Consider the following 20,457-nt stretch of genomic DNA (forward strand, 5'->3'; position numbering starts at 1 on the left):
AAATTGAAATAATACCTCCGGAGTTTGAGCAGAAATCTCTGCAAACGAGGCTTCATGTCGTTCAGGTCCTTTTGGATGATGTGGACCAGAGGCCTATGATCCGTCTCAACAGTAAATGTTGGCAAGCCGTAGACATAATCATGAAATTTGAGGATGCTGGTGAGAAGACCTAAACCCTTCTTCTCAATCTGCGCATATCTGGTCTCAGTGGGTGCCATTGCCTGTGACACATATGCTCCTGGTACCCAGGATGGCGTGTTGTCTCTTTGAAGCAACACCGCCCCAATGCCATCCTGACTTGCATTTGCGGATTTCTTGGTCGCTCGGTCTGGGTCAAAGAATGCAAGGACGGGTGCAGTGGTGAGCTCGGCTTTCAGCTCCAGCCACTCTGTTCGGTGCTCCGCCTTCCACTCAAAGGCGGTTGATTTTTTCACCAGGTTGCGTAGGGCCGTGGTGTGTGTGGCCAAATTCAGGATGAACTTGCCAAGGACATTGACCATTCCCAGGAAGCGCAGTACTGCCTTCTTGTCCTCGGGGATTTTCATTGCCTCGATGGCTTTAATTTTGTCTGTGTCCGGGCGCACACCGTGTTGCGAAATCCGATCGCCCAGGAACTTCAGCGTGGATGTCCCAAAACAGCACTTGGACCTGTTTAGCTTGAGGCCATGTTCATGTATGCATCAGAATACTTTCTTGAGTCGTGACACATGTTCCTCTGGGGTTGTGGACCAGATTATGATATCGTCAACGTAGACACAAACCCCTTCTATTCCCTCCATCATCTGTTCCATGATGCGATGGAAAATCTCTGATGCCAAGATGATGCCAAATGGCATTCGGTTGTAGCAGAATCTGCCAAAAGGCGTGTTGAAGGTGCAGAGTCTTCTGCTGGATTCCTCAAGTTGGATTTGCCAAAATCCTTGGGATGCGTCCAATTTTGTGAAGAAGCGCGCGTGACAATCTCACTCGTGATTTCTTCCCTCTTTGGGATGGGGTAATGTTCCCGCATAATGTTTTTGTTTTGGGGTCAATGCAGATGTGTAGGTCCTCCGAAGGCTTCTTTACGCACACCATCGAGCTGACCCAGTCGGTTGGTTCAGTGACCTTGGAGATGATGCCTTTTTGTTGTAGACTCGTGAGCTCTGCCTTCAGGCGCTCTCTCAGTGGAGCAGGGACATGTCGTGGTGCCTGGACCACTGGCTTGGCATCAGGCCGCAGTAGAATCTTGTACTCGTACGGCAGCGTGCCCATCCCGCTAAATACATCTGGGTACTGGGTTAGGATGTCGTCGATGCTGGCCTGAAGATCTGAATGGGCCGGCGTCGTGATGCAGAAACTTTGAATGAGGTTCAGTTGCTTGCAGGCGTGCGCACCTAGCAGGGACGCCCTGTCTGGTTTAACAATCTCGAAAAGTAAGCTTGCTTGTGTGTGTCGGCTGGACACCTGCAGATGGCAGGACCCCAGTGCCTTGATTGTGTTTCCATTGTAGTCCAGGAGTTTGCAGGCAGCTGGAGGGATTGTGGGGGGCTTCTTGATTCTCTTGAAGTTCACCTGCGAAATCAGGTTGGCAGAGATACCTGTGTTCAGTTTGAACTGGATGGGGCAGAGGTTGACCTTCATCACTGCATGCCATTCGTCCTCGGAATCCACAGCCAGGATTGATTGGACTTGCGATGTGTCAGGTGTGGCGTATTCGCACTTCGTATTAATGCCCACTCGGTAAGTGTTGTCCAGGTATTCATCATCTGGATCCGTCGCATTGCCTGGATCAGAGTCATGCATTCGGTGTTGCACACTTCTGATGCGCCGCTGTCGGAATTGGGAGTGCTGGCTCCTGACTGGTGGTGCAGATCTGCACAGGGCTGCATAGTGGTTTGGTTTCCCACAGTTTAAACAGCGTTTGCCTCTTGCAGGGCAGTTTTTTTTTTAAATGGACAGTGCCGCAGTTTGCACACGTCATGACGTCAGCATCATATCGCTCAGTGAATCGTTGCGCATGCTCGGTTCTCGGACGTCTGCACCTGCGCAGTGCAGATTTTGGCCGCATTATGTTCCCGATCGCATTGCGCATGTGTCGGGCCCCGGGAAGAACGCTGCATCCGGGAACACTCTCCACTTCGTGGGCGGCTTGTTTTCTGCCGTTTTGTACTGCGAATAGCGATTTTTAGAGTGCTCATACACAGTACATGTTTCAGTCGCGACTGGCAGGGTCATGTGCTTGAGTTTCAACAATTGCTCTCGCAGAGGATCGGAGTGGACTCCAAAAACGATTTGGTCTCTGATCATGGAGTCAGTGATATCACCAAAGTTGCAGGATTGCGCTAGCAGTCTAAGGTTAGTTAGATAGGAGTTGAAGGATTCGTCTTTACCTTGCATCCTCTGCTTGAAGTTGTAGCGCTCGAAGATTTCGTTGGTGTCTGCGGTGTTGGGCGTTCTGACACACAGATGAGCCAACACGGTTGTAGATGGTACAACGCTATTTTATTTAAACTTTCTATGTATAGTTTTGTCTTGATACTCTGCACGTGGGGATTCCCTGTTTGTGATGTTGAAACAGGTCGTGTCCGTGTCCTTGTCCCCAGACCTACTGTCCACTAGGTGTCGTGTTCGTGCTTTTATGTGGTTCCTGTCTTTGTGTGTGATTGGTTGTGTTGTGTGCTCTGATTTGTCTGTTGGTGTGTCCATCATGATGTGTGTGTTTGAATATCATGACATCCCCCCTTTTTACAAAGATATGTGCCTACGTGGTAATAAATATACTCGTGTCGTGAGTGCATCTAAGAGTGTGTGTGTGTTGTGTACAGCATGTGCATATGACGTAACTATTTACATGGGGCGATGTCGGGTGCGTCACATGAACAAGGTTGTACCATAACAGAACATGAATGCGAACGAGAAAAAAAAACTTGAACAGTGGTCCAGTCAGACGATATCTGGAACGATAAACAACAACAGGTTATCATACAGAATTGTGTAACTTGTTAGACATATGAACGGTGTTATAAGTCCAGTCTAATGGGCTTGCGACGAGTTCGGGTTGACCGTCAGGGTGGCACACCACTCATCGGCTGGATTGATGGCATTGACCTTGTTGACATCGATGACGGAAACGCGGAAGGCATCCTCGTCATCTGCATCACTTAACTGGAAGTCTTGATGCGTGGGCTGGACGGTCCTGACTTGTCTGCGAGATTGTCGGGGATGTGCAGGATCCATGGGTTGAGCAGCACGACAGTGGGCAGCATAGTGGCCCATCTTGCTACATCTGAGGCACTGTCGGTTTTCAGCAGGACATTACCCTTTTAAGTGTACAGCTCCACAATTGCCGCACGTCATGACGTCACGGCGCAGTGCGATCTTGCGGTGGGCGCGCCTGCGCAGTGCGTCCCTTGATGTGGCTGTTATTTTTGGCGCGCACCAGCGCGGGAGACCGCGAAAAGCGCGGGAAGCGGCCGCTGTCGTCGGGGCCGCGGGTCGGGAAGTAATCGACGGCCTGGATGCGTTCGGCGTCGTGGGCGGCCTGGCTTGCCGATTCGACGGCTGGGGACCCCCTCCGTGCCAACTCGGACGCCTGAAATCGGGCAAAACGGCAGGTTGCATTTTCGTGGAGGACACAGGCTTCCACAGCAGACGCTAAGGTGAGGCTTTTTATTTTAAGAAGCTGCTGGCGTAGGCCACTGGAGGCAACGCCAAAAACAATCTGGTCCCTGATCATGGACTCTGTGGTGCTGCCGTAACCGCAGGACTGCGCTAGAATTCGGAGGTGCGTCAAAAAGGGTTGAAAAAGCTCCTCCTTACCTTGCAGGCGTTGCTGAAAGAGGTATCTTTCAAAACTTTCATTCACTTCAACATTAAAGTGCTGGTCCAGTTTGAGGATGACCGTGTCATACTTGGATTGGTTTTCCCTTTCTTCGAACACCAGTGAGTTGAAGACGTTGAGGGCGTGCTGCCCTGTGTAGAAGAGGAGCAGTGCAATCTTCGTTTCATCCGAGGCACTCTGTTTCTCGTTGGCTCGGATGTACAGGTCAAATCACTGCCTGAAGAGCTTCCAATTGGTACCTAGGTTCCCCGCGACTTGCAACGGCTGCGGTTTGTCGGTGCGGTCCATGTCCAGAATGGCAGGTTAGTTGGCAGGTATCGATCCACTCCTGTACCATGTGGTGTTGGGCGTTCTGACACACAGATGAGCCAACATGGTTGTATATGGTACAACGCTATTTTATTTAAACTTTCTATGTACAGTTTTGTCTTGATACTCTGCACGTGGGGATTCCCTGTTTGTGATGTTGAAACAGGTCGTGTCTGTGTCCTTGTCCCCAGACCTACTGTCCACTAGGTGTCGTGTTCGTGCTTTTATGTGGCTCCTGTCTTTGTGTGTGATTGGTTGTGGTGTTGTGTGCTCTGATTTGTCTGTTGGTGTGTCCATCATGATGTGTGTGTTTGAATATCATGACAGTGTCCACCTCGCAGTGGCTGTCGAATTTGTCCAGGATGGTTTGGTACTTCGTTTTGTCCTGCCCTTCGGAAAGGGAATTGAAGATCTCTATCGCATGGTTACCCGCAGTGGTGAGTAGAAGAGCTTTCTTCCGAGCATTGGTCACGCCATTCAGGTTGGTTGCTTCCATGCATAGTTGAAATTTCTGCTTGAATGATCGCCAGTTGGCACTAAGATTGCCGGTGGTCCTGAGCTGATGAGGAGCCTGAATCTTGTCCATTGTGCCTGTATTCAGTAGCTGGTTGTCATGGATCTTGCTGAGTTGAACTAAATAGATTGAACAGTCATTCCTGGTATCATGTTGTGTTATGCTGCTTCGGATAACACAGGCTGCTACTTGATGCAGTCTTAACTAAAAAGGAGGCTTCAGACTCTGAAATGAGTTCAATGTGTTTATTGAACTATTAACACAGTTCTCAAATGAGTTTGACTCTCTGCTAATCTAACTGCAGTAACTCAGTCTAACTGTACCAGCTTGCTCTAAGCCACGTGCTGGGGTGTGATGCTGCTGATCAACCCTGTCTAACTCTCTAGATGTCTGTCTGTGGAAAGCGGCAGGGTGTAAGTGCCTCATCCCTTTTATAGTGTTTATGTCATGCTCCCTTGTGGTGATGCCACCTCTGAGTGTCCTGACTGCCCAATGGTTGTATCCTATTCTGAGTGTTCATTGGTTGCATGTTTGCATATCATGCCAGGCCTCAGGTAACGTCCTGAGACCGTCCCGACGGCGTGCGCCGCACTCCTAGAATACGCCATTTTGGAGGGGGCAGCGCATTGCAAAAAAGGCGCCACCCCCGATTTCGCCGCCAACGTGGATTCTCCGGCCAATCGCCGAACGCGATTTCAGCGTTGGAGACTGGAGAATCCCGCCAAATTACTTTTTCTGAGACACCCAAATGAAGATTTTATGAATTAGGATCTTTCTAATAAAAGATCATCTGGATATACCTCATCCCATAACAACAACCCAGGAGAATAAACAGCTCAATGAAGTTACTAACCTTGTGACATCACAGGAAGCCTTTCCATGTTAGCCCACTTACATCTAAATAAACAAAACCAAGCCGATGTATGAGGTCAACCATCACTTGTCTGTTAACAAGAACTGAGTAGCTGGTCAGATTCATGTAATGTTTCCTTGCAAAGGCCATCCACTGAATAAGCCATAAACATGTTGACTTGTATAAGTGTTCTGCTCCCATGCCAGGATATCTCAGCAGAGTGCAAGCCAAGAAATCTGGGACAGGGCAGCCTACACATTCTTGGATGTAGACCTTGACACTTGGTGGGTACTGTCAGGGAGAGGAGGGATATATTCTATCCAGGCAGAAAGCAGATGCTAATGCAGATGCAGATGCGGAAAGCAGGTCTCCTCTATATCGGAGAGACCAAACGCAGACTGAGTGATTGCTTTGCTGAGCATCTTCTGTCTGTACGTATTCAGGTCCCTGACCTTGCTTGCCATTTTAACACAAGACCCTGCTCCCATGCCCACATGGCCTGCTGCAATGTTCCAGTGAAGTTCAACGCAAACTGGAGGAACAACATCTCACCTTCCGGTTAGGCACGCTACAGCCTTCCGGTCTCAACATCGAATTCAACAACTTCAGATGATTAGCTTTACCCCACCTTGACCCACATATTTTCATCCCATTTCATTTTAACTGTATTTTATCATTTCTCTTTCTTGTCTTTCTTAATATATATTACCCCCCCCCCCCATCTTATCCACCTTTCCTTACCCTTTCTCCTCTTTGCTTCCCCCTTCCCCTCCCCCTACCCTCTCTGATGTTAGTTTCTCTGCTGTTTGGCCTTTCACATCTTTTGTCCTCTCTGGGGACTGCCATTAGCATTCTTTCCCCTTGGTTTCTGTGGCCATTAGCACCAAGTTTCCCTGGGTTTCTGTGGCTATGGCTCATCTTTCATTCTCACTCCACAGTATAAATATTTCACACTTTCTCTGTCTGTTAGCTTTGCCAAAGAGTCATCGGACTCGAAACGTTAGCTCTTTCCTCTCCCTACAGATGCTGCCAGACCTGCTGAGATTTCCCAGCATTTTCTCTTTCGAAGCAGATGCTACTTGCCATGACCAAGAGGGCATGTCTAGAGGTTACTGACATTGTGAATGACAAGGGAGAGCTTTGGCAAGTGGATTCAATCCTGCAAATGCTTCAGTGATCTTTTATGATGTGACAAGGCGAGTGCGACTTCCACAAAATGGGACAGAGCCTTGGGCATAGGCTTTACAATATTCACAACAGCTGAAGAGATGCATGGTGTATGCTGCTCCTCAAGCCAGGACATTCACTGCCCTTGGCTAAACTCTAAGGCACAGTGCTTTTGGAGATGAGTGAATATCGCAACATGTAGCCTCTAATCATCTGGAGGAGTTTCCATTTTTCATGCAGGACTGTCAGGAGGTGTTATGCAACATCTCACGGAGAGCTTGCAGAGCACTGGATGGTGCAGACATCCTCAGCACAGAATAGCCTTCCGGGTCTCTTGAGGCTAATTGTCATGAATCCCTCTTGAGTCTCCCACAGGTCCCAGCTACAGCCATCCCTTCTGCAGAATTCTCCCTCGGACAGGAGCAGGAAGAAGAAATGCCTGCAGATGCAGCATCATATCTGACAGCACACCGCCCACCAGAGCAGATACCTCCACCTCGGTGGGTGCTTCTCTGCAGTTAGAGATGGCCACAGTAAGAAGTCTTACAACACCAGGTTAAAGTCCAACAGATTTGATTCGAATCACTAGCTTTCAGAGCGCAGCTCCTTCATCAGGTGATCCCGGAACTTAGTCCCAGACAGAGTGCTCAAGAGGTCAACAACTTTAGATTGTAACCTTTCTCCTCCATGTTAAACCCCTTATGAAAAATATCCCAATCTGTATTGACTCAATACAAACCACATCCCCCACACACTCCCCGCACATACACACACACCAAACCACCTGTCTTTTGTTCTTACAGTTGTTACATTTTATTGCAATCTCTCACAGCTGCACTTTAATATTTAAAACATTTCTCCCTCACTTTGGTTCTGACGAAGAGTCAACCAATCTCTAAACTTCTATGTCACGTTTCGGGCAGGTTTTGCAGGGTGTTTACCGGCGCCTGCAGTGCCAAAATATATCCCGCTATTCAATGGCATTTTGACGTTTTTTTTGGCCTTGCCAAGGAACTTTCCATCGAGGCCGCATTTTAGTCATTTCCTGCACTGGTTAACTCAGTTTGCCAGTGCAGGAAGACTACTTGAGGATCAGGGCGGCATTTTTAAAGGCAGCTCCGATCTTTCGCCTCCCCTCAGTGACCCCACAGTGTCTCTGGACCCCCCCACTTCACTCAACTTACCTCAAACCCGCCCTCACACCACCTCTTATGGATAAGGCTTCCCCCCCCCGGCTCCAGGCTTGACCTCTGGCATGGGCAACAGGCACCTTGGCACTGCCAGCCTGGCACCACCACACAGGCACCCTGACAATGCCACCGTGGCACTGCCAGGGTCATGGTGTCAGGCTGGCTGTGCCAAGGCACCAGACTGGCAGTGCCAAAGTGCCAATGGGAGTGCCAGGGTGGCACCCTGCCTAATGCCTGACCACCCAGGGGTCTCCAATAGCCTGGGAGACCCCACCCCCGCCCAGGTGCCATTATGATTGGGCCATGTTTGTGTGGATCAGTTATAACCGGCGACCTGGCGAGGTCTCCCAGGCACGGCTGGTCAATCCTGGGCCCCGTGAGACTCCAGCGGACGCATATTTAAATAAGCCAAATCGCTCATTTAAATATGCATATCTGGATCTCGCCCAGTGAGAGCGAGATACAGATCGTGACGTCTCTTTCGAGACATTTTGCGCATCACGCATCTCACAAGAGATCTCTCACGACATTGAATGGCTTCGTCACAACTCTAGGTTGTGCATGGCGAGGCCATTGAATCACGCCCAGAATTCCTTTGATTGACTCGGGTCCTTTAACCCTGCTTTACAAACAACAAAGGGACAGCACGGTGATGCAGTGGTTAGCACTGCTGCCTCACGGCGCTGAGATCCCAGGTTCGATCCCAGGCCCTGGGTCACTGTCCGTGTGGAATTTGCACATTCTCCCCGTGTCTGCGTGGGTTTCACCCCCACAACCCAAAGATGTGCAGATAGGTGACCATGCTAAATTGCCCCTTAATTGGGGAAAAAAAAGAATTGGGTACTCTAAATTTATTTTAAAAACATTGCTTTCTCTCTTTACAGATGCTGCCACACCTGCTGGGCTTCCCCACCATCTCCTCTTCTTCTTTCAGACTCCAGCATCTGCATTATTTTGCTTATTTTAGGTTGGACGTGTTTAGGTTACAAGACATTTTGTCGAAATCGGCCTATTCCATGCCTGTCTTAGATGTATAAAACAAATTTCTACTCCTATATTTTCAGACTGTTGATACCTCAATTATATGGAAATATGACACTCGTTTAAAGATTCCATTATATTAGTCTTTTTGAGTCTTAACAGCATAACAATTTATACACGATAAAAAATCAGCATCTCGTCGCATTATTTTCTATGAAACATATTAACATTTGTGATGACATTTAGTTATCATGTGATCTGCTTTCATAAATATCTCAATGTTTTATTCCTTTGTAGATTTTTACACATTTGCCTACTCATTGCACATTGGTAAAATATGATGATAGAAACTGAATGGATCCCTATATTTACAATTAACATTAGAGGTGGGAAAAGTGAGATAAATATCTACCTCACTGATTGGATGAGATTCAGCTGGAGTGGACCACTCTATCATCAGAGAGCCTTCACAATGTTTATTTCATTGACGTCAATCTGCAATGGGTTGGTAATATACTCAACTAGATGAGCACCAGACCATGATGATGAACTTTGTTTCGAATTTGCAATGTCCTTTCGAGAAGGAAAGCTGCCATCCTTTATCTGGCCTGGCCTAAATATGATTCCAGACCCACAGCAATGGGGTTGACTATTAAAATGCCCTCTGAACTGGCCTAGTTACCCTATTTCATAGTTTGATTGATTCAGGTCTTCCCATCTTCGTCAAAGGGAAAATTTGTATACATTTTTAAAAGCCATTCTTGGGATGTGGGCATTGCTGGTCCACCCCAACTGCTCTTGAACTTAATGGCCTGCTAGGCCATTTTAGAGGGCATTTTAAGAGTCAACCACATTACTGTGGATCTGGAGTTGCATGTAGGCCAGATCAGATGTGAACAGCAGATTTCCTTCCCTAAAGGACATCAGTGAACCAGATGGGTTTTTGCAACAGTCAACAATGGTCTTGTGATCTTTTCATCTTCCTAAGACGTTGAATTCCAGGTTTTTATGGAATTCAAATTTCGCCATCTGCCATGGTGGGATTCAAACCTGGGCCCCCAGATCACTACCTGAGTTTTTGGATTACTTGTCTCGTGACAATACCAAGATGCCGCCGCCTCCCAAAAGTCTTTGTTCTTCTTAACCTTATATTTTCACCACTTTCTCCTCTGGTTTAAATTTGTTAAACTTGCTGGGGTAGTTCCATAGGTATTGGGTGCCCTCTCCTACCTGTCAAACACTGAATGCTGTTAGGCTATTTCTAGGCATGGAATAGGTGCGGTGGATGGGGGGTGGGGGTGGGTGCACGGGGAATGCACGGTTAAATCCAAGCCTAATGCAATACATTTCCAATAAGAACTGTATGTAACGATCAAGTGTCTGCTGCTTTGGAGGACTGCACACTGCAGCATATTGTGCTGTATTGTGTGGGGTGCATCCCTCATGCCCCTACTCTGAAAGGTAGAAGAATGGAGCCTTGGCTCATTTTTGCTTTAAAGGTGGATCCCAAGAAAATGAATTTGTGGGATGGCTAAGAGATGATTTTTTGGAGCAGCTTGTGACAGAGCCCACTAGGGAACAGGCAATTCTGGATTTGATGATGTGGAATGAGGCAGACTTGATTAGGGAACTTAAGGTGAAGGAACCCTTAGGGAGCAGTCGCCACAATATGATAAATGTACCTTGCAGTTTGAGAGGGAGAAGCAGGAATCCGATGTAACGGTATTACAATTAAATAAGGGTAACTACAAAGACATGAAAAGGAGCCTAGCAGAGAAGACATTGGAACAGCAATGGCAGGAGTTTTGGAGGGTTATTTGGGAGGCACAACAGAAATTCATCCCAAGGAGGAGGAAACATGTTAAGGGGAGGCAAGGCAACCATGGCTGATGAGGGAAGTCAAGGACAGCATAAAAGCAAAAGAAAAAACATACAAAGTGGCGAGTCTTAGTGGGAAGCCAGAGGAGCTGCTGATTGGCAGTTGCGGGGAAAATTTGCATACGCCGTTGTTCTCATGCTAACTTGAAGGTGTACCTGTGCAAGAGACCCTAGCTGTTCAAGTGAAGACAAGCATCCAGCAGAGGGCAGTAGAGCGGAGCTGCTGATTGGCTGTTGCGGGGTAAATCTGCATACGCCGTTGTGCTCACGCTACCTTGAATGTGGTTTGTGGAGGAGCTGTTGTCAAGTGACACTTAAAGCCGAAACACTTCTTCAGTGTTTCCCTCCCTATCCCCTCCTCGAACCAAAAAAAACCAACCGCTGTAAAGATCAAGATAAAGGCTCGAGGGCAGGTAGAAGTAGAAAGAAGTTGAACCGTGACGTCACGGCCTGCAGGTAAGGGATTGGCTGGTGACTGGTAAGTAGTTTTTCTTTTATTTTCCCTCAGGTGTTATTGTGCGGGGCGCAGAGGTTGCTGAGTGAGTGTTTGCTGAGTAGTGGAGTGAATAACAGGTAAACTCTTTCTTTCTTTTTCTTTTTTTATCTAGAGGGGATGGCAGGGAAGGTAGTGCAATGTTCCTCCTGCAGAATGTTTGAGGTGAGGGATGCCGTCAGTGTCCCTGCTGATTTCATCTGTGGGAAGTGCACCCATCTCCAGCTCCTCAGAAACCGTTTTAGGGAACTGGAGCTGGAGCTGGATGATCTTTGGATCATTCGGGAGGCAGAGGTGGTCATAGATAGAAGCTTCAGGGATGTAGTTACTCCGAAGAATAAAGATAGATGGGTGACGGTGAGAGGGGCTGGGAGGAAGCAGTCAGTGCAAGTATCCCTTGTGGTTGTTCCCCTTAGTAACAAGTATACCGCTTTGGATACTGTTGTGGGGGGGACTTACCAGGGGTAAGCCATGGGGTACAGGTATCTGGCATAGAGTCTGTCCCTGTTGCTCAGAAGGGAAGGGGGGAGAGGAGTAGAGCATTAGTCATTGGAGACTCCATAGTTAGGGGGATAGATAGGAGATTCTGTGGGAATGGGAGAGACTCACGGTTGGTGTGTTGCCTCCCAGGTGCCAGGGTGCGTGATGTCTCGGATCATGTTTTCAGGATCCTTGAGGGGGAGCAGCCCCAAGTCGTGGTCCACATAGGTACCAATGACATAGGTAGGAAAAGGGATAGGGATGTAAGGCAGGAATTCAGGAAGCTAGGGTGGAAACTTAGATCTAGGACAAACAGAGTTATTATCTCTGGGTTGTTACCCGTGCCACGTGATAGCGAGATGAGGAATAGGGAGAGAGAGGAGTTGAACACGTGGCTACAGGGATGGTGCAGGAGGGAGGGTTTCAGATTTCTGGATAATTGGGCTCATTCTGGGGTCGGTGGGACCTCTACAAACGGGATGGTCCACACCTGGACCAGAGGGGTACCAATATCCTGGGGAGGGGGGGGGGAATTTGCTAATGCTCTTTGGGAGGGTTTAAACTAGTTCAGCAGGTTGCTTGGGAACCTGAATTGTAGCTCCAGTATACAGGAGGTTGAGAGTAGTGAGGTCATGAGTAAGGTTTCAAAGTTGCAGGAGTGTACTGGCAGGCAGGAAAGTGGTTTAAAGTGTGTCTTCTTCAATGCCAGGAGCATCCGGAATAAGGTGGGTGAACTTGCGGCATGGGTTGGTACCTGGGACTTTGATGTTGTGGCCATTTCGGAGACATGGATAGAGCAGGGACAGGAATGGTTGCTGCAGGTGCCGGGGTTTAGATATTTCAGTAAGCTCAGGGAAGGTGGTAAAAGAGGGGGAGGGGTGGCATTGTTAGTCAAGGACAGTATTACGGTGGCAGAAAGGACGTTTGATGAGGACCCATCTACTGAGGTAGTATGGGCTGAGCTTAGAAACAGAAAAGGAGAGGTCACCCTTTTAGGGGTTTTCTATCGGCCTCCGAAAAGGTCCAGAGATGTAGAGGAAAGGATTGCAAAGATGATTCTGGATAGGAGCAAAAGCAACAGGGTAGTTGTTATGGGGGACTTTAACTTTCCAAATATTGACTGGAAACGCAATAGTTCGAGTACTTTAGATGGGTCCGTTTTTGTCCAATGTGTGCAGGAGGGTTTCCTGACACAGTATGTAGATAGGCCAACGAGAGGCGAGGCCATATTGGATTTGGTACTGGGTAATGAACCAGGACAGGTGTTAGATTTGGAGGTAGGTGAGCACTTTGGTGATAGTGACCACAATTCGATTACGTTTACTTTAGTGATGGAAAGGGATAGGTATATACCGCAGGGCAAGAGTTATATCTGGGGGAAAGGCAATTATGATGCGATGAGGCAAGATGTAGGATGCATCGGATGGAGAGGAAAACTGCAGGGGATGGACACAATGGAAATGTGGAGCTTGTTCAAGGAACAGCTACTGCATGTCCTTGATAAGTATGTACCTGTCAGGCAGGGAGGAAGTGGTCGAGCAAGGGAACTGTGGTTTACTAAAGCAGTCGAAACACTTGCCAAGAGGAAGAAGGAGGCCTTTGTAAAGATGAGACATGAAGGTTCAATTAGGGCGCTCGAGAGTTACAAGTTAGCTAGGAAGTACCTAAAGAAGAGCAAGGAGGGGACATGAGAAGTCTTTGGCAGGTAGGATCAAGGATGACCCGAAAGCTTTCTATAGATATGTCAGGAATAAACGAATGACTGGGGTAAGAGTAGGCCCAGTCAAGGACAGTAGTGGGAAGTTGTGCTTGGAGTCCGAGGAGATAGGAGAGGTGCTAAATGAATATTTTTCGTCAGTATTCACACAGGAAAAAGTCAATGTTGTCGAGGGGAATACTGAGATTCAGGCTACTAGACTAGAAGGGCTTGAGGTTCATAAGGAGGAGGTGTTCGCAATTCTGGAAAGTGTGAAAATAGATAAGTTCCCTGGGCCGGATGGGATTTATCGTAGGATTCTCTGGGAAACTAGGGAGGAGATTGCTGAGCCTATGGCTTTGATCTTTAAGTCATCTTTGTCTACAGGAATAGTGCCAGAAGACTGGAGGATAGCAAATGTTGTCCCCTTGTTCAAGAAGGGAAGTAGAGACAACCCCGGTAACTATAGACCAGTGAGCCTTACTTCTGTTGTGGGCAAAATCTTGGAAAGGTTTATAAGAGATAGGATGTATAATCATCTGGAAAGGAATAATTTGATTAGAGATAGTCAACATAGTTTTGTGAAGGGTAGGTTGTGCCTCACAAACCTTATTGAGTTCTTTGAGAAGGTGACCAAACAGGTGGATGAGGGTAAAACAGTTGATGTGGTGTATATGGATTTCAGTAAAGCGTTTGATAAGGTTCCCCATGGTAGGCTACTGCAGAAAATATGGAGGCATTGGATTCAGGGTGATTTAGCAGTTTGGATCGGAAATTGGCTAGTTGGAAGAAGACAAAGGGTGGTGGTTGATGGGAAATGTTCAGACTGGAGTCTAGTTACTAGTGGTGTACCACAAGGATCTGTTTTGGGGCCACTGCTGTTTGTCATTTTTATAAATGACCTGGAGGAGGGCGTAGAAGGATGGGTGAGTAAATTTGCAGATGACACTAAAGTCGGTGGAGTTGTGGACAGTGCGGACGGATGTTACAAGTTACAGAGGGTCATAGATAAGCTGAAGCGCTGGGCTGAGAGGTGGCAAATGGAGTTTAATGCAGAAAAGTGTGAGGTGATTCATTATGGAAGGAATAACAGGAAGACTGGGCTAATGGTAAGATTCTTGGCAGTGTGGATGAGCAGAGATCTTAGTGTCCATGTACATAGATCCCTGAAAGTTGCCACCCAGGTTGAGAGGGTTGTTGAGAAGGTGTACGGTGTGTTAGCTTTTATTGGTAGAGGGATTGAGTTTCGGAGCAATGACGTCATGTTGCAGCTGTACAAAACTCTGGTGCGGCCGCATTTGGAGTATTGCGTGCAATTCTGGTCGCCGCATTATAGGAAGGATGTCAGAGGTAGGTTCTTTACTCAGAGAGTAGTAAGGTCGTGGAATGCCCTGCCTGCAACAGTAGTGGACTCGCCAACACTAAGGGCATTCAAATGGTCATTGGATAGACATATGGACGATAAGGGAATAGTGTAGATGGGCTTTAGAGTGGTTTCACAGCTCGGCGCAACATCGAAGCCGAAGGGCCTGTACTGCGCTGTAATGTTCTATGATTGGGAAGCCTTTAACAGCAAGCAGAGGACAAGTAAAAAAGCAATAAGGGGAGAGAAGATGAAATATGAGTGCAAGCTAGCTAGTAATATAAAAGAAGATAGGAAGAGTTTTTTTCAATATATAAAAGGTAAGAGAGAGGCAAAAATAGACATTGAACCACTGGAAAATGTGGCTGGAGATGTAATAGTAGGAAACAAAGAAATGGCAGAGGAACTGAATAGTTAATTTGCATTAGTCTTCACGGTGGAAAACACCAGTGGGATGCCAGAGTTAAGGAGAATCAGGGGGCAGAGGTGAGTGCAGTGACCATTACTAAGGAGAAGGTTCTGGGGAAACTGAAAGGTCTGAAGGTGGATAAATCACCTGGACCGGATGGACTACACCCCAGGGTCCTAAAAGAGATAGCTGAGGAAATTGTGGAGGATTTGGTGGTGATCTTTCAGAAATCACTGGAGGCAGGAAGGGTCCCAGAGGACTGGAAAGTGGCTAATGTAACACCACTGTTTAAGAAGCGAGGGAGGCAGAAGATAGGAAATTATAGGTCGGTTAGCCTGACTTCGGTCATTGGTAAGATTTTAGAATCTATTATTAAAGATGAGATCGCGGAGTACTTGGAAATGCATGATAAAATAGGACTGAGTCAGCACGGCTTTGTCAAGGGGAGGTCATGTCTGACAAATCTGTTAGAGTTCTTTGAGGGGATAACAAGGATGTTAGACAAAGGAGAACCAATGGACGTGATTTATTTAAATTTCCAGAAGGCCTTTGACAAGGTGCCGCATAGGAGATTGTTAAATAAGTTAAGAGCCCATAGTGTTAAGGGTAAGATCCTGACATGGATAGAGGATTGGCTGACTGGCAGAAGGCAGAGAATGGGGATAAAGGGGTCTTTTTCAGGATGGCAGCCGGTGACTAGTGGTGTGCCTCAGGGGTCTGTGCTGGGACCACAACTTTTCACAATATACATTAATGATCTGAAAGAAGGAACTGAAGGCAGTGTTGCTAAGTTTGCAGATGTTACAAAGATCTGTAGAGGGACAACCAAAAGAGAAAATGCTGAAAAATCTCAGCAGATCTGGCAGCATCTGTAGAGAAATAAAAGCGCTAACGTTTTGAGTCAGGTGACTCTTTCAGTCAAAGCTCTTTTCTCTCCCTTCTGGTGCTGTCAGACCTGCTGAGATTTTCCAGCAATTTCTCTTTTGGTTTCAGATTCCAGCATCCGCAGTAATTTGCTTTTATCTGTAGAGTAGTACTGAGGAAGCAGAGGGGCTGCAGAAGGATTTGGACAGGCTAGGAGAGTGGACAAAGAAGTGGCAGATGGAATACAATATGAAAAAGTGTGAGGTTATGCACTTTGGAAGGAGGAATGGAGGCATAGACTATTTTCTAAATGGGGAAATGCTTTGAAAATCAGAAGCACAAAGGGACTTGGGAGTCCTTGTTCACGATTCTCTTAAGGTTAACGTGTAGGTTCAGTCGGCAGTTAGAAAGGCAAATGCAATGTTAGCATTCATGTCGAGAGGGCTAGAATACAAGACCAGGGATGTACTTCTGAGGTTGTATAAGGCTCTGGTCAGACCCCATTTGGAGTATTGTGAGCAATTTTGGGCCCTGTATCTAAGGAAGGATGTGCTGGTCATGGAAAGTTTCCAGAGGAGGTTCACAAGAATGATCCCTGGAATGAAGAACTTGTCGTATGAGGAATGGTTGAGGCCTTTGGGTCTGTACTCGTTGGAGTTTAGAATGATGAGGGGTTCTTATTCAAACTTACAGGATACTGCGAGGCCTGGATATAGTGGACGTGGAGAGGATGTTTCCACTTCTAGGATAACATAGAACCAGAGGACACCATCTCAGACTAAAGGGACGATCCTTTAAAACAGAGATAAGGAGGAATTTCTTCAGCCAGAGGGTGGTGAATCTGTGGAACTCTTTGCCGCAGAAGGCTGTGGAGGCCAAATCACTGAGTGTTTTTAAGACAGAGATAGATAGGTTCTTGATTAATAAGGGGATCAGGGGTTATGGGGAGAAGGCAGGAGAATGGGGATGAGAAAATATCAGCCATGATTGAATGGCGGAGCAGATCCGATGGGCCGAGTGGCCTAATTCTGCTCCTATGTCTTATGGTCTTATAGTAATAAATAAGAAAGTTACCTCAGTGAAACATTTGAAGGCCCCAGTCCATGATCCTTGGTCCGGATCTCTAGGTGGGCCTTACTTCTACTATTAGACACTTTGGTAGGCTCATCTGACCAGTTGGCAATGGTTCACTAAATACTTGCGAGTCTGGAGATATTGGGCATGCGATATTTCCAAGTTATTTTATCTGAGGTGGTCAAGGTGAGGTCTTGTGCCTGGTTAGCCTGCCTTTAACACAGGATCGCTGGAAGAGGAATTGAAGCCAAGAATAGGGACAACAGGCCTGAGCGACAATGACCAATTAAAGTGACTCTTAACACTCAGGCTGCATTGCCGTTTTGCAGCCTAGTACTGCAATTAGAAACATAAGAACATAAGAAATAGGAGCAGGAGTAGACCATCTGGCCCCTCGAGCCTGCTCCACCATTCAATGAGATCATGGCTGATCTTTTGTGGACTCAGCTGCACTTTCCGGCCCGAACACCAGAACCCTTAATCCCTTTATTCTTCAAAAAACTATCTATCTTTATCTTAAAAACATTGAATGAAGGAGCCTCTACTGCTTCACTGGGCAAGGAATTCCATAGATTCACAACCCTTTGGGTGAAGAAGTTCCTCCTAAACTCAGTCCTAAATCTACTTCCCCTTATTTTGAGGCTATGCCCCCTAGTTCTGCTTTCACCCGCCAGTGGAAACAACCTGCCCGCATCTATCCTATCTATTCCCTTCATAATCTTATATGTTTCTATAAGATACCCCCTCATCCTTCTAAATTCCAACGAGTACAGTCCCAGTCTACTCAACCTCTCCTCGTAATCCAATCCCTTCAGCTCTGGGATTAACCTAGTGAATCTCCTCTGCACATCCTCCAGTGCCAGTACGTCCTTTCTCAAGTAAGGAGACCAAAACTGAACACAATACTCCAGGTGTGGCCTCACTAACACCTTATACAATTGCAGCAGAACCTCCCTAGTCTTAAACTCCATCCCTCTAGCAATGAAGGACAAAATTCCATTTCCCTTCTTAATCACCTGTTGCACCTGTAAACCAACTTTTTGCGACTCATGTACTAGCACACCCAGGTCTCTCTGCACAGCAGCATATTTTAATATTTTATCATTTAAATAATAATCCCTTTTGCTATAATTCCTACCAAAATGGATAACCTCACATTTGTCAACATTGTATTCCATCTGCCAGACCCTAGCCCATTCACTTAGCCTATCCAAATCCCTCTGCAGACTTCCAGTATCCTCTGCACTTTTTGCTTTACCACTTATCTTAGTGTCGTTTGCAAACTTGGACACATTGCCCTTGGTCCCCAACTCCAAATCATCTATGTAAATTGTGAACAGTTGTGGGCCCAACACTGATCCCTGAGGGACACCACTAGCTACTGATTGCCAACCAGAGAAACACCCATTAATCCCCACTCTTTGCTTTCCATTAATTAACCAATCCTCTATCCATGCTACTACTTTCCCCTTAATGCCATGCATCTTTACCTTATGCAACAACCTTTTGTGTGCACCTTGTCAAAGGCTTTCTGGAAATCCAGATATACCACATCCATTGGCTCCCCGTTATCGACTGCACTGTTAATGTCCTCACAAAATTCCACTAAATTAGTTAGGCACGACCTGCCCTTTATGAACCCATGCTGCGTCTGCCCAATGGGACAATTTCCATGCAGATGCCTCGCTATTTCTTCCTTGATGATAGATTCCAGCATCTTCCCTACTACCGAAGTTAAGCTCACTGGCCTATAATTACCCGCTTTCTGCCTACCTCCTTTTTTAAACAGTGGTGTCACGTTTGCTAATTTCCAATCCGCCAGGACCACCCCAGAGTGTAGTGAATTTTGGTAAATTATCACTAGTGCATTTGCAATTTCCCTAGCCATCACTTTTAGCACTCTGGGATGAATTCCATCAGGTCCAGGAGACTTGTCTACCTTTAGCCCCAGTAGCTTGCCCATCACTACCTCCTAGGTGATAACAATCCTCTCAAGGTCCTCACCTGTCATAGCCTCATTTCCATCAGTCACTGGCATGTTATTTGTGTCTTCCACTGTGAAGACAGACCCAAAAAGCCTGTTCAGTTCCTCAGCCATTTCCTCATCTCCCATTATTAAATCTTCCTTCTCATCCTCTAAAGGACCAATATTGACCTTAGCCACTCTTTTTTGTTTTATGTATTTGTAGAAACTTTTACTATCTGTTTTTATATTCTGAGCAAGTTTAGTCTCATAATCTATCTTACTCTTCTTTATAGCTTTTTTAGTAGCTTTCTGTCACCCCCTAAGGATTTCCCAGTCCTCTAGTCTCCCACTGATCTTTGCTACTTTGTATGTTTTTTCTTTCAATTTGATACTCTCCCTTACTCCTTAGATATCCATGGTCGATTTTCCCTCTTTTTACCGTCCTTCCTTTTTGTTGGTATAAACCTTTGCTGAGCACTGTGAAAAATCACTTGGAAGGTTCTCCACTGTTCCTGAACTGTTTCACTACAAAGTCTTTGCTCCCAGTCTACCTTAGCTAGTTCTTCTCACATCCCATTGCAATCTCCTTTGTTTAAGCACAAAACACTAGTGCTTGATTTTACCTTCTCACCCTCCATCTGTATTTTAAATTCCACCATATTGTGATCACTTCTTCCGAGAGGATCCCTAACTATGAGATCATTAATCAATCCTGTCTCATTACACAGGACCAGATCTAGGACCGCTTGTTCCCTCGTAGGTTCCATTACATACTGTTCGAGGAAACTATCGCAGATACATTCTATAAACTCCTCCTCAAGGCTGCATTGACCGACCTGGTTAAACCAATCAACATGTAGATTAAAATCCCCCATGATAACTGCTGTACCATTTCTACATGCATCTATTATTTCTTTGTTTATTGACTGCCCCACCATAATGTTACTATTTGGTGGCCTATAGATTACTCCTTTCAGTGACTTTTTTGCCTTACTATTCCTGATTTCCACCCAATTGATTCAACCTTATCCTCCATAGCACCGATGTCATCCCTTACTGTTGCCCGGATGTCATCCTTAAATAACAGAGCTACACCACCTCCCTTACCATCCACTCTGTCCTTCCGAAAAGATTGATACCCTCGGATATTTAACTCCCAGTCATGACCATCCTTTAACCATGTTTCAGTAATGGCCACTAAATCATAGTCATTCACGATGATTTGCGCCATCAACTCATTTACCTTATTCCGAATACTACGAGCATTCAGGTAAAGTACACTTATGTTGGCTTTTTTTACCTCTGTTCTGAATCTTAACACCTCGATCAGTAACCTCTCCTAAGTTATATTTCCTCTTAATCTTTCTCCTAATTTTCCTTGTCGTTGAACCCATATCTTC

Source organism: Scyliorhinus torazame, chromosome 3 (assembly GCF_047496885.1).
Source record: "Scyliorhinus torazame isolate Kashiwa2021f chromosome 3, sScyTor2.1, whole genome shotgun sequence".
Taxonomy (NCBI): domain Eukaryota; kingdom Metazoa; phylum Chordata; class Chondrichthyes; order Carcharhiniformes; family Scyliorhinidae; genus Scyliorhinus; species Scyliorhinus torazame.